Genomic DNA, 6,382 nt, shown 5'->3' with positions numbered 1-6,382 from the left:
TAGAGTGTGAGTCACCTTTAAAAATGATTTTATTGTCTGAGGATACTCAAGACAGACATTTCAGGGTGTTCTTTACTTCCAACACCCATGGGAATAAAGCCTCAAATTCAGAGTTTGACAAAAGTTTAAATGCTTGTTTAAAAAAAAAAAAAGGAATATCCTTGCAAGGAAATGGGGAGAGAGCTGAAGAAAGTGCTCTAGGGCAAGCAGACTGGGTGGGTGCGGATCTCGAAACTGCTGAAAGAGGAATCTGGAAAGAGAGGTCTAAACAGCGGACTCTTAACGGGGCTTAATAGTAAAGGGCAGACAGAACCCAAGTTGCTAGCATTGCATCTTACCCGTCATTGGAAGGTCTGAACCAACATCAGATTTTTCTGAGCAACTTAGTAATGATTGTTAGTGGGCTAATCTGCATTTGGAAGCGAATTTATGGGACAGTATAATTTACGAGAGCTTCCACTGCCGACACCCTGAGCAAGGAGAGGGCCGTGGTCCGCTTGCGCGACCTACATTTGCTCGGTGATGCAGAGGCTGGAAGATCGGATCAGTCAGCGTGCGCCCTCCTCATTAAACTCTCTTCCCTTTTCGTGGGCCCGCCTGGCTCCTGATGGCAGCGGTGCCAGGCTGCTGGAGCTCGCGGCAGCCTGCGGGCACCAGCCCCTCCGGCTCACCCTTTCACCCTTCGTTCACCACCGGGCGCCACGCGGGTGGCGTGGTTTTTCCGCCCACTCCCGAGGCCGTGCTGGAGAGGCTGGGAATTGCATGGCCTTCCCGCCTTGACGAGCCCTGGAATCTGAGTCCTCCCCGCTCCTGGCACTCGGCTTAGGGCGCTGTGGGCTCTAAAGAGGCTGGATGCAGTTCGTCTCCAGATACTCTGATTAGAAACGCAGCCTCTAAGTCTGAACTCGCCCTCCATCTCTCTCCCAGCCCCACAGTCTCTGGTCTTGGAGACACCGGCAGCTGGCGATGCCGCGGGCAGGCACAGACCCAGAGCGCTCAACCGCGGAGGTAGCGCGCGGTCTCGCCGCCCCGGGCATCCCCAGGGGCGGAAGGCTAGCCCGGCCGCAGGAAGGGTCGGCAGAGCCGGAGCTCCACCCCTCCGGCCTCCCGGCTGGCTGGCCGGCACAGTGAGTGGCAGCGGCGGAGGGCGCGGCGCCAGCGGAGAGGGGCGGAGACGTGCGCGCTGGTTGGCTCGGGCTCGGGGGCGGGGCGCGTTGGGCCGGGCCGGAGGCGGGGCCGGGGCCGGGGCCGGGCGCTGGAGCTGCGGGCTGACGGAGAGGAGTCGCGAGCAGCTGGAGCGGAGTTGGAGGAAGCGGCGGCCGCGACGAGGGCGGCGGGCTAGCGGGTTTGAGCCGCCGAGCTCGGATCGGGAACGACGGGCGGGTCGGGGCTGGGTCAGAGGCGCGTCGGAAGCCGCCGCTGCAGCCTGGGCCCCGCAGAGGAAGGAAGCCGGCCGGCGGGGGAGGTAGGCGGCGGCAGCGGGTCCGGGTGTGTGTGCCCGGGAGGGGGAGGCGGTGCGTGCGCGCGCGGCTGCCGCCGTTCTCTTCCTGTCACCAGCAGCCGCTTCTGCAGAGCCGAGCCGGGGAAAAGAGGGCCAGCTGCCGGCATCGCGCCGTTTCTCGGCCAGCGTTCTGCGTGCTCCGGCGGCTTCTGAGCTCCCGTTTCCCCGGTCCCCTAACGAGCTGGCTCTGCACGCCGCCGGACTCGTTTGTCCCCCGAGTTGCGGGCGATCTCGGGCTTGTCTCCACCCTTTCGTTACCGCACACTTCTGAGGGTCCTTACTGTCGCCTTGCTGCAGTTTTCCGGGGTCCTTCACCGGAGGAGAGCGCCCAGACCGTTGCTTTTGAGTTAGCGGGAAGGAGCGGAGTCTCCCCCCGCGTCCTGCAGCTGCAACCAGGGTCGCTGCTCCGGCCGTTCCTCCGAGCGGGTGGGGCGGCGGTGGTCCCCGGAGCTCGCCGGGAGCCCCCGCCCTCCGAAGTTTGCCTTCCTCCTCTTCCGGGGTGGGGGAAGTGCTCCTCGGGGAGGCTGGTCGCTGGGGCCCTGAAGGCGTCTAGTGCCGGCTGGGCCTGGACAGGTTGTTAGAGGCATATTTGATGGGGTCCTCGAAAAGCCCGGAAAACCCAGCTTTTGTAGCGCGGGTCGAGACTGGTGGGACCTGCCCAGCAATATGGAGCCAGCGGCTAGGGAGAGCAAAGAGTGTGGCAAGCCCGAGCTAAAATATCGTGGGGAATTGTCTGGCAACCACAGCTCTAACACTTCCCAAGAGCAGAAACTGCCCCGCAGATCACAAGACAAAGAGAACTGAAAAGCTCAGGCTAGCCACTCCTGTACAGATACATAATTTCGGTAACCAGAATTTGAGCATGAACTGGAAGGGTGTGAGTGCAATGGCTGTTACATGTTGAATGCAGAACGCGTGTGAACTGGATTTGGGGAATTTCTTAGGCGTCTCAGAGAGCTATTAATATCGAAAAGGTCTCACTTCCACCGTTAATCCGTGGTGGAGCTGCAGCACGGTTGGTAGCCCAGTATGAGTTTACTTTTTATTTGGGGCTTTTATGAGTGTGGAAGCAACACTTTTTTTTTCCTTTTTTCTTTTTCTGTTCTGTTCTTTTTTTCTTTGTCATTCAGTGTGAAGTACGACTGGGTAAAGCAGTTCCGGGTTTTGAGTGCAGCGTAAGATTGTCATTTCAGTGTAATGAGGTTCAGGTTTTAGTTGTTAGGCGGGACATTCACAGAGCTTATTGACCCAGGCATTTGTGTTGAATTGTATTTTAATGTTTCATTAGCGCGGGTTTCGTTTTGCAACTCTAAAGATGGGTAGGTATTAGAAAAGATCAGAGAAGACAGGTTCATTTCTGAGGCACGCTGTTAAGAGTAAAGGATCTTCAAGGTGCAAATCATTGGAAATTTTGGTGAGTTCTGTGGAGAAGACCACAAACAGCTTTTATCTTTAAAAGAGAACCCCCCCCAATACAGGTTTTTGATAGCTCACACCGTCCTCGAAATAAACAGTTCAAATCAATAGAGGGTAGTTTCTTAGAAACAGAAGTTGCTCAAATTTTGGGAAGCAAGCGTTTCGGTTGCTACAAAGAAAATACCCTAAAAATTGTTGGGGGGGGGTGGGCAGTATCCCTCTAAAGTTTGAGAAGATGTGTTTGGTTCAGAATCAAACTTTAAACTGGAAAGGTCAGTGGAGGCGACTACCTGCCTTGTGGAATTGTTGGGTTATGTCATTGCTGGCCTCTTCAGCTTTTACATTCCTGTCACAGGTAGGTAGTAGATAGTCCTACTTTATTCCTAACAGTGTATAGGTTTTTGTGATTGGTAGGAAGAACTGTCTATCTCATATTGGCTTTCAAAGTGTGAGGTGCTTTTGCTTTTTAACTTCCATCCTGATTTGGGACCTGTTCTTGTCAGTTGCATAACAGAACTCTAGTGTACACGTGTTTATCTGCTGTTTTATCTGCTTTTGTAAAATGATGTTATCGCTGTGTCCTTTCACCTGTGATGCTGATAGGATGAAAAAGCACTTCCCTTCCCTTCAATTAATTATATTGTCTTTTCTTAGCTATTTTTTGAAATTTGTATTTATTAAGATCAGGAAATCCCCACAGCGTATAAAGTTAGTTTTGGGAAACAGAAGTGGTACAGTAAATTATAGTTAATAGATGTTTGGTTGTTGGTGGTGGTGCTGGTAGTGTGTGTTTATCTTCTGGAAATGCCACTTGCACCTCAGCCGATTTTTGAAGGATTTTGTATCTTAAATGCAAACATACACCGCCTGCCCGAATCTTGTGTTGTTAAAAGTGACCATACGTGTTAATTACATTTTTCCATAATTGCCATGTAATTTTTAAGGTAATGTGTTGGCCAGAATTTCCTTTTTTTCTTCCGGTAGTTCATGGGTCGGATTCTAAAAAGGCATCCACTCTGAAAGATTGTCCACTTATTAAAACAGGGACAGTTTCAGTTCATCTTCTGTTGTGTTTGCATTTTGTGATTCCCGAAATGCGTTTTATTGAATAAAGAGATGGTGAATGAGCAGATTTAAAGAAAATGATTTTATGGTCAGGTAGATGATAAAGAGCTGAGATAATGGCTGCTTATGTGGGGTTTTGCTTTTAATTCTCTCACCTGTGGGGCATACAACGTGCAGAAGAAAATGGGAAGTGCTTCTTTCTGTATGCAACATATTTCGACGTGCTCCCCACAGATCTGTTTTGGAGGCCACAGGAATTTGTCAGTGAACTCAAGAGAATGGAGCCTCTCAGGGAAGCTCTTAGAAAATGAGGTTACTTACCAGTGGAGGAACGTCTTATCAGTTTAGTTTTTATACCTTAGAAGGCACAATATAAATTCTGTGACTGTTTTTAATAGAGAACTTAGGTTGTAAGTAATTTTTAAAATATTCATGGTATTGCTTTTTTCTCTGACTCCTCCATCTCCATCCTAATGTGATTTCTTGCTATGCTTCTGCCAACTCTCTTATTGGAATTACTTGCCTTAAAAAATGGCGATTAAAGGCCATTTCATGTGCTTTATGCCAAATGAGCTGAAAAATAGACTACATAATTACTCATAAATTTGTCTGTTTGGCTCATGTTGGTTGGTCCCCACCCCCCCAAGTGTATAATGAGCATAGCGTAGTTTTTTGCTGGGGGAAAAAAAATCCTGCTATGAAAACATCTTTGGAGATTTTATCTTTCCAGCATTGTTTTCCTTAAAGTAAATCAAATACATACCCACAGGCACCTGTAGTCAAAATAGTTTTCAGGTTCAGGATCGCCCCAGAGAGTCCCAAAGTGGGAGAAGACTCTCCCGGTGTGCAAGAGTGAGTTAATAGAGCCAGGTGCCTGGGCAGGCATGCTGCCCCCTCCTTCCTGGCTGGACCCCGGAGGTTCAGACCCTGAACTCAGACCCCAGAGGACCTAGGGCCGAAGCCTCAGAACTCAGCTACCGTTTTAGTCCTTGAAGGACTCTTTACTGTTTGAGGGCAGAGCCTCCACCAGACCTTGCTGTAGAGGAGTTTTGGCCCCTCCTATGTCTCCTCTGCTGAGACCTCCAAAGCCACCCCTTTCCCTCAGGCAGGGAGAGAAGTAGGTGGGCAAAGTCCACAAGCAGCCTTTTTGTGTCTGCTTACTCTGAAAAGGAGTTAAAGGGACAGCAGAGAGTTTTATTTTAGGCTAACTTGAGGATTCCTTTACAAGAGTTCACAAGCCTTTAGAAGCAGTGCAAACAAAAACTCCTAGCAAATATTCCTGTTTCAAGTAAAGATCATATAAATGGTAGTAATAATAGTATAAATAGTATAAATAAATAGGAGTAATGATACCAGTAGTAACATAGCTGCAGTTTACTAGCTTTGTAACATCAAGCAAATCCTTTAACTTTTCTGTGCTTGTTTTCTCATCTGTAAAATGGGGTTAGTAATTGTATCTAGGATGGTTGTGAGGGTTCATCGAGTTCTATGCAAAACTCTTAAGAGCTGTGCCTGGCCCGTAGTAAACACTATGGTGGTGTTAATTATATTAAGTTCTAATTATCAAGCATGGAGGTAAGCACTTTATATATGTAATTTCATTTAATTCTCATGGTAACCCCGGGAGGTGTAAGTTTACTCATTGTAGCTGTCTCACAGATGATAAAATTGTGCCACAGAGAGATCTGAGTAACTTCCCCAAGGTTAAAAATCCAGACAGTGATGGGGACAGCTGCCTTTGTCCGAAGCTCAGTGCTTATACTAATCTCGTTAAGACTTTCGCAAAATCGCATTGTATTTTCACAAGAGGAGGAGGTTCAGATCATCTCATTCAGTTACACGGCCGTTTCCATGGGCCTTTTCCCTGTGATGGTGCAGGAAACTGGAACGGTTAGCCCCACAGCCTTGCCTGGATGGTGGGGTATGTTTCTCAGGCCCCTCAGGACCTGTAGCAGGAGCACAGCATCTTTCTGCTGGCCTCCAGTGAGGACTCCAGCTGGACCTGGGCCTCTCTTCTCTGCCCCTCCTGAAGTGTTCCAGTTCTGTGTCATCACTTTGCCTTCTGGAAAGTCCTGCCTCCATGTTGTTTCACCTGGGCTTTTCCTGTGTCCTGCCCACCCCCACTGCTCCTCCAGCCCCAGAAGGGCTGCAGCCAGGAGTCTTGCCCTAGGCAGCCTGGTTGCCCACAGTATGGACTCACTCAGCCCTGAGCTTCACAGCCAGTAAGACATTGTGGTTGGTTTGAAAATGATTGAGGATATCTGACGACTGTTACTTTAGGCTTAATCTAAGTTTGCTCTAACTTTGATTTTTATGACTTCCAGGACATTGTATTGGACAGGTGAAGAAATTTCTAAATGATGATTTGTCTTTAAAAGACAGTGAATTTAGGTTGGGAGC

General features: G+C 49.4%; 1 protein-coding gene across 1 annotated transcript in view; it reads left to right on the top strand.

Annotated features, from left to right (window-relative positions):
• Window positions 1-1,250: 1,250 nt before the first annotated feature.
• PIK3R1 (phosphoinositide-3-kinase regulatory subunit 1) overlaps window positions 1,251-6,382 on the top strand; it is a gene marked incomplete at its 5' end in the record, with an annotated part of 84,240 nt that continues 79,108 nt past the window's right edge. The window contains one exon of the mRNA XM_080805048.1: window positions 1,251-1,465. The remainder of the gene's footprint in view (window positions 1,466-6,382) is intronic.

This window comes from Martes martes, assembly GCF_963455335.1.
Source record: "Martes martes genome assembly, chromosome: 5".
NCBI lineage: Eukaryota > Metazoa > Chordata > Mammalia > Carnivora > Mustelidae > Martes > Martes martes.
Note: the sequence above shows the minus strand (reverse complement) of the source record. Positions and strands in the feature narration are given on the sequence as shown.